The following is a 6808-nucleotide window of genomic DNA, read 5'->3' as shown; positions in this document are numbered from 1 at the left end:
TTCCCTTTTTTTTTTTTTTTTTTTTTTGAGGAAAATTGGAACTGAGGTACCAACAGCGTTTGCTATTTTCCACCACCTCAATTATAGACCTTCATCAAACAAACAGAAATGTCATGTATGTTACCATCACCTCCAATACCAACGGAATCACCACGGACATTTTCACTCTCAACTGGAAAGCAAGCTCCATGTCATGACCACTTTCTCGTTGCCACATCCGATGGACATTAGCATAAACATCTCTAGATTCTCTACAACCTGCAGGATATTTCTGAAACCGACAGAAAGTGCATTTCCATGGAACTGAACTGAATTTATTAGACCATTTGAAGAATCCTCTGCATTTGCATCTACAAGTCTTGAATATTCAAGACGTCCAGGCAACAATTTAGTGCTGCTCCTCACAACAAGGTCTTCGTCAGCTTTTACATTCTTGTAATTATGGACAATCTTTTCTGATCTAAATTAGAAGTTAGGTTTTAATTTTTACAAAACCTAGCTTCTAGATCTTCTTTTCCATTGATTTTTTTTTTTTGTTTTTAATGTTTTGAGAGGAGAGAGACATAAAAATGTAACAAAAATATAAATTTATCCTTGTTTTTAACATAGGTGGGTAATGGGAGACTAACAGAGATTACCTCAGGTAAGTAAAGTGCCAATTTTTAAACCACGGGTAGGCAAAGTGTTTTTTAGAGAAATCGCAGGTGAGTAAAGTATAATTTTCCCTTTTTTCTTTTATTTAATATATTACTGTTAATTATATCAGCTTTTTATATTTATCACTTAACAGTAGTATATATTATTTTGACACAATGTATACAAAAAAAGTTAGAGATTATTATTTTTATTTTCATCCTCACCCAAAACATTGGTTGTATATATGTGATGAACATTGATTATATCCTGTTTTGTTTTTTTTTGTTTTTGTTTTGTTTTGGTTATTTTATACCATTTCAAGAAGTTGGATAATGGTTACACAGTAGTGTAAATTAAAAAAAAATAAAGATAAAAAATTATAGACAATCAGGTGTAAAATTGGTAGACTCTTTATTCTTAATCCACTGAATATTAAGTAGGAACATTTATGCATGCAGTTTATACATTCTAGAAGCTTTCCAGAAACATTTACATTGCAACTATAATGTTCCTATATGCCAATCAATACATGTTCAAAACTACCAAAACCATATGCATTGTGTAGAACTTTTTTTAAAATTTTTTTTATTGTTATTGAGGTTGTAGTTTTCCAAATGTAATGCAGGAGTCAAATTGAGATCTCTTGTTTCCATGAAGGAATTGGTGTTTGTGAACAACTTATGGTGAGTCAACTTTGAACAACTTTCTTTATTCTTTTTTCATTAGTTATTTTTTTTTATTTTTTTATTTTTATTTTTTTATAATTTCTTCCACTCTTCAAAACATTCATGCCTACTTTTCAAAAATTGAATAAAGTATTTATTTGTAGGACTTTCCATTTTCTTTATTTTGAAGATATACAATAACAAAATTTTATTTTGACTACTGTATAGGAAAACCATTGAGAATGATTTTAATGAATATTACTCGGTTGCTCTTCGGAATTTGGTGTTCGTTTAGGCACATTGCAGTTTTTGATAGATTATTTGCATAGTATATATCAAAAGATATTGTTTTTAGTAATTTATTATGGTATTAGAGTAGGAAATCTTAAGTTAAATGTTAGAATTATTACGGTTAAATAATTAAATTCATCACTTCTTAATAACTTAAACTTTTGAAAGAATTAGTAATTTATCATGGTATTATAACAAGAGATTTTAAGTTTAATTCATGTCTCCATAACTTAAGTTCTTGGGAAAATTAATAAAGTGAAAAACAAAAAACTTTTTGCCTTTACCCAAATACACTTGAGGAGTCAATGACAAAAATCTAGGTTAACATTCATATTAGCTCATGCAAAATTTTCAATTTATTTTAGCACAAAAAACCTATTTTTTCTATTTTACATAACAATTTAAAAGAAAAAACGCATATTCGGGGTAATTACACTTTACCAACCTAAATTATACCCCAAATTACATTTTACACCCTAAACTTTCAGAACGCACGATTAGCACCCGAAAATATAACTCATGTTACACTTTGCTGTCAATTCTTTCGCTATCTTGGATGGAAAATCAAAGTTTTTGGGACAAAGTGTAATTGAAGGTATAGTTGAAGGTGGTAAGGTGTAATTTCTCATTTGTTTTTAAAGAATTGACAAGATTGACAATTGAGTCTTTTCACATGATGAAGTTGTCCAAAAATAATGGTATAATTGACGGGCGGGGTGCAAAGTGTAACCAAGGTAGTTTAGGGTACAAATCATACATTCTGAAAGTTTTGTTTGCAAAGTGTAATTTCGGGTTTAGTTTAAGGTTATAAAGTGTAATTTTTCTTATTTATTCTAAATTTATTAAAATATCCATTTTTCTTTTTTTTTTTTAGTTAAGTTGTAAAAAATCATTAATACTCCCCTTTTGGATTTAAATTTTAATTATTTTGGAAGAATTATAAGGTTGGCTAGGTCTAGACTAGTCCACCTATTGTCTCATGTGAATGGTGGATTCCCTCTGTGAATCCCACGGATGAGACAATCCAAGAATTGAGTCGATCCATTTAGTACTGCCCCCCATATTTAGACATTATATATGGTTTGGATTATTATTGACTTATTCTCCAACTTAACTGCTGACTGCTTAATTGGGAGTCAGAGTCAGCTTGGATTCTGAAAATTATATTGGCTTTTCTCAAACAATTAAAGTTATTCATGAGGAGGATATCAGAGTCAGCTTGGATTCTGAAAACAGCGCTCTTGATGTTTTGTAGCTCATCTTTAACGCCCTAGACAATCTCCTGGAAAATTTGAGATCCCAAATTTTCAATCATTTTCTGTGCAATGCCAAAGAGGATTGCTTCGGCCATTTCTTCTTAGTTGGCAAAAAGGAACACTCAAAGTAAGAGAGCAAGGAAAGCTAGAGGGCAAGGAAAAAGGAACACATGTTTATATTATATAAATTTAATTGTTTGAGAAAAGCCAATATAATATGTTATTCAACTTTATAGGTGAGTTATATACCTAAACCAAAACCCAATAGGCTTTAATTTATTCATCAAAAAAGAAAGAAAAAACAACCAAAAGACAGGACAAAAATTTCAATAAGAGATAGTAATGAGATATGAGATACTATTAGAAAAAACTATTCAATGGGCGGAAGTTGTTAGTACAGCTTTTCTAATATTATAATATTTTTGTACTAACAACTTCCACCCAAAAATAAAAATTTAAAATCGTTCAAAAGCTTCAATTTTTATGGTCAACCCAAAAATAAAAATTTAAAAAGCTATATGGATACACATAAAAATATTATAAAAATTTAATTTTTTTTTTTGAGAGTATAAAAATTTAATATTACAAGCTTTTGAACAATTTTTATTTTTATTATAATAGGACAGTCAAAAGCTTGTGGGTGGTAATATTCTAGATTGTTGTTTAGGAGTAATGTTACTACTTACTATTTGTGCTTTAACATTCTAGAGTGTAAATAGATTGAAAATATTTAATTTATTGGTAAGTTACACCCGTGACCATAGATCTTGAGTCTCTCAACTCTTAAATGAGCGGGCTCATACTATAGTTTATTGGCTAAAGCTCCAACTTGGTGGTCAGTAGAATTGAGTTGAGTTGGTGGACGCCAATAATCCATCCAAAAGTTTTGTATTTGTATTGAACCAATTAGCAAATTCTCATCCAAGAGCATTGTAATCTTTCATCAAAGTATATACTTGCCATTGGAAATAGTATAACCTTTCATGGTGGCATGGATATTTTTATTGAGAGTTTTAAGTCATGAAACCCCACATATTAATGAAGCAAGTACAACCTTCTTGCTGGTCCTTTTTTTTCTTGTGACTCTCATTCTTAAAACTTTCTCCAACTCTTTAGGTTTGCCCATTATTGCAAAGTTACTTATCTTGCTCAACATTGATTTCAATCAACCTTTTTATCTGGAAATTTATTGTATGAGATTGGTTGTCTATAATCTGTTTAGCACAAGCCCTAATACTCTTTTTTGCCTGGGGTCCTGAAGAAACATAGATTGTCAAAGATTTGGAAAGTTAAATTGGTTCTAGTCTGAAAGGAAGAAAATTTTCATAAAGGCATCACATGCAGGGGACACCCATCATTCATTTTTACACAATTTGTCTCTGACTTTAGGCTAATCTCAATTGGGTCAAGGGTTTTCATTAAATATGATATATAATATCACTACCAATTAGAGGCCAAATCGTGTGGACTCATTACATGTTGTTTTTATTTCAAAGATAATCAACTGTGTACTTTATATCAAAAGTCTTCTTGTGTTAAAGAGTTTTATAAGATATATAAATTGCTCTTTGCAAATTTAACTGACAAGTGGTTTGTCTTTAAAGTTTAACTGACATGTTGTTTGGCATTTTTTGTTTAACCTATAATTATTTATTTGTAAGATTAAGAACTTGTAAGTTGTAACATAGCACAAGCAACATTGTTTAACCTATAATTCTTTATGCCACATTATTTGAGTGGTCAGGTTTTAGAATTGTTCAAAATGTTTAGTTTTTTATTTTATTTATTTATTATTGTTGTTGGTTTTGTTTTCCTTTACATTTTAGATATGGATTCAATGAAGGAAGAAAATGATGAGTATGGTGATACTGTTTCAAGTGCTCCAAAAAGAATGAGATGTAGGTCTTCTTCTATATGGTCGGATTTTGAAACAATGTTATCATTTGAGACGGTCAGAGCATATGGAGAAAAAAACAACCTTATAACGTAGGATTCAAATCCTCTAGATTTTCTAGGGTACTCTACCAATAGATTTCTTTAAATCTTAACCACTTTTTTATGATTTAAGAGTTTAGATTCTGCCATATCAATATTCCACTAATAATACTCTTAAAATAATAAAATAATGTTGCAAATAAAACATTATTGATGGCAATCAAGCCCAAAGAGGGGAAAGGAAGCACTAGTAACAGTACCAAAATAATATAAATTGCAATCAAGCCCAAACTCACTTTCAAGTTTTAACGAAGCCTGAGGATATAGATGGCCTTATTATAAGTTATAACAAAGCTTTCGGCTCAAATTCCAGCCCAACCAAAATAATATAACATTGCAATCAAGCCCAAACTCACTTTTATAACCAAGCCCCAGGGATAAACCCTTTAGCTCATTTGCCAAATAAATAAACGTCAAACAAACAATTTTTTATTTTTTTGAATGGAGTGAGTTCAAACTCCATTCATTTACAGCTGAAAGAAAGTGCAGACGAGGGTGACAGAGAGGCAAGCAATGGTGTCACTAACGTTCAGTCCATGCTGCCTTAATTTCCTTCCAAATATTTCTTGCAAACAAAACTAAAAACGGTACAAGAAGTGCTAAGAAAAATGTGAAGAAAATAACCAAGTATTAGCAGGTCCATGATTTGGCCGCACAGCCAGGACCGAAGCAATGTAGGTGGCTCCCATAAAAAATAGGGCAACCCGCACCAATACTTTAAATTTTCCTGATGCTTCGACCAGAGATCCAATCATGGAACTCGACGCAGAAAACGCTGCAGTGTTGCAGACAATATAAAGCCATAGGATACCCTATTATTAGCCAAAATGGACTGTCCAGGTATATGGTTCGTAAAGGGAGCAGTAGTATTAGCAGGAGGAGGAGGAGGAGGAGGAGGAGAGAGAAGAAGAAGGGGCAGGAGCTTGGGTGGGTTTTCTTGCCAAACCCCACCAGGAGGGTTGATTCCTGCTTGGAAGGTCACGGAAGCAATCAAAGTAGCCAAAACTAAAAGAGTATTTATTGTATGCTCACTTAAGTTGTCCCCTCGAGCTCGAGCAGTTTTTGAATCAGCATCAGCATCAGACCTTAGAGAATTAATAGGTAGGATATGCTGGGATTGGTTGGGCTGGTCTTGTGCCATTTCGAAAAAAGTGCACTATTAATTGCTACAAAAGCTATAACAATTAACAACTACGTGAGGGTGATTGATGTTGTATGCAATTTTGGTTCTGGCTTGCAGTATTAAGCGATCGATGAGGATATAAATAAAGATTTGCAAGGCTGCATGCTCCCTTTAAAGCAGTGGATAGGACGCAAGATAGGATGTAATACCCGGAAAAAAAATTAAATAAAAATAAAAGGAGGGGTTTTTAAGTAAATTTGTTTATGAGGTCAACTTTTATAATTAATATTGCAGGGTTTTTTTTAGAAAATAAAGTTGAAATCTTAGTTTATATAGTCTAATTTTAAGTTAGCATCACTACAAAAACTGGTCCTATAGTGGCGTTTGTGAAACGCCACTATAGGTACTAAAAACGCCACTATAGGCCCATTTTGGCTATAGTGGCGTTTTTATAGTGGCGTTTGTAAACGCCACTATTGTACCGCCATTATAGACCTATAATGGCGTTTTACAAAAACGCCACTATATGACTGCCCTATAGTGGCGTTTGCAAACGCCACTATAGGACCACCTGCAAACGCTATTATAGACCAATTTTTTATTTTTGAAAAAGGTTATAGCTTTTTTAAAATAAAAAAAATTAGTCTATAGTGGCGTTTGTAAACGCCACTATAAGTTAAAGTGACGGAACAATAGTGGCGTTCTTGAAACGCCACTATAGCCAAACCACCGCCAAAAAAAATTTTGATTACCAAAAAATTAATTTTTGATAATCAAAAGAATTTTTTTACGTGAAAAAGTTTTTTTTTTAATTGAATTAAGATTGTAATTAAATTAAATGA

This window comes from Quercus suber, unplaced genomic scaffold, assembly GCF_002906115.3.
Source record: "Quercus suber isolate HL8 unplaced genomic scaffold, Cork oak 2.0 scaffold_38, whole genome shotgun sequence".
Classification (NCBI taxonomy): domain Eukaryota; kingdom Viridiplantae; phylum Streptophyta; class Magnoliopsida; order Fagales; family Fagaceae; genus Quercus; species Quercus suber.
This window is presented reverse-complemented; position numbering follows the sequence as displayed.